Below are 2,037 nucleotides of genomic sequence, written 5' to 3' on the forward strand. Positions count from 1 at the left end.
AAAATAAAATAATACAATATATGAATAATAATTACTAACTAAAACATACAAACAAGTAAATATAATACCAAACATATATATTTATTTATTTTTAATTATTATTGTGCGGATCTGCGGATCCGCGGATGTAGAGCAGATATCCGCGATCCGATCCGCAAAGGGTGCGGATCGGATCGGATCCGATCCGATCAATTTGCGGATCGGATCATATCCGCAATTTTCGGATCGGATGCGGATATTTACCGCGGATATGCGGATACGATCCGATTCATGGACACCCCTAAATATGAATGCAGATATATGCTGTAGATAGTTGATTTATTACTGTAACACTTTAACTTTTAGCACGTCATGATCATATCAAAAGTGAGACATTACTAACCTATTTTCGTTATTTATTATTGAGCCTTTAGTTCGATTTCGCATTTCAATTTTTAAGAAAAGCTGGAAAATTTTGTTTCTATTAATTAAAACCACATTTCAAAGATCTTCAAATAATAATAATCACATAATTATTAATAATAATAAATATTATACAAAAGAATTCAAATGAAACTCAGATACAATTCCTATTCCTCTGTATAAAATAAGAGCTTAATAACAAATGCGAGAGAATTCTATGAAAGCAACTCAACGCATAAACTTAACTCAAATAAGACTAATAATCGTCCACAGCTTCAAACTGAGTCTTCAAACCCGTGTCACAGAAAAGGGGAGAGACTTTGGGGTGAGAACAAACCACACATTCTCAGTAGGGAATAAAAATACCGTAAAAGTAGCGAAATAAAATACAAATAATTAACTTTACTAAAAAAAACTATATTTCTATCAAACCTTTTTAAAAATACTTTTGGTTTTACTTTAACTAACTAATTACCTCTTTTGAAATCTCCAAACTCAAATCAAATTTTAAATATAAAACTAATCACATTACTCATCTCTCAATCACATAATTAATCCTCAACACTCACAACATCAATTCTTAAACACTTCAATACATTCGCAAACTAATAGCACAAGTAAGAGGTCTAAACCAACATACAAACAAGTCAAACAACACAATCACAGAGAAGTAATACAAGTAAACACAACCAAATGCAAATGTGCAAACAACATGATGCATGTCAATCTTTTGTGCAGGCCATGAGCTCATGTGTCGGTTGCCTACCCGCTCCCGACATTACCCGGGTACAAGTCTAAGGTATGGCTTTTCAGATGCATATAGTGTGCTTATAAGTCGTATGGCTAGGCCGCATACAATGTGACTTTAAGTCGTACGACTAGGCCGCATACAGTGTGACTTTCCAAATCAATAAGCATACATTTGGAAAACAGTTCTCAATGTGTGGGCGTCCCCACTTTACATTTGGCACTAAGACCCAAACAATGTCACATCTGCTCTCCTATGACAGCTGATGCGTGAGCATCTTTCCTATCTTTTCCTAGTGAATTTGCATTTAATTTGTTGATTTTAATAAAGAATTAATTATCTTTTAGCCAATATGGATGCTACTTTGAGTCTTTTGCAATTTTGTTTATTTTAGGTAGCATTCGGCTGGATTTGATGGAGTTTCTGTAGCACAAGAACCAAAGGAGATGGCAACGAGGAGCGATGCGTACGCGTGATTTGGAGCTTTCCATCGCGACGCGTGCCCGTGACTGACGCGTACGCATGATTTGAAGATTTCCTCAGCGACGCGTGCGCGTACCTGACGCGTACGCGTGACACGCGAAAAAGGCCATCGACGCGTACGCGTGACCGACGCGTACGCGTGACATGCGCGATATGCAGAAAACGCAGAAAATGCTGGGGGCGATTTCAGGCCAAGTTTCGACCCAGTTTTTGGCCCAGAAACTCATACTAGAGCCAGGGGATAGCAGAGACTCAAGAGGGATTCACACAAGAATGATTATGCCCACTCCAAGTTAGGCGTGGACCCTACGAAGCAAGTGGTCCCCACCCATCAATTGAAGACATGCTGATTGCTTTAATTAATTTTGATTTAAACTTTATTTTTAATTCAAAAATAGGAAAAG

This window comes from Arachis ipaensis, chromosome B02 (genome assembly GCF_000816755.2).
Source record: "Arachis ipaensis cultivar K30076 chromosome B02, Araip1.1, whole genome shotgun sequence".
NCBI lineage: Eukaryota > Viridiplantae > Streptophyta > Magnoliopsida > Fabales > Fabaceae > Arachis > Arachis ipaensis.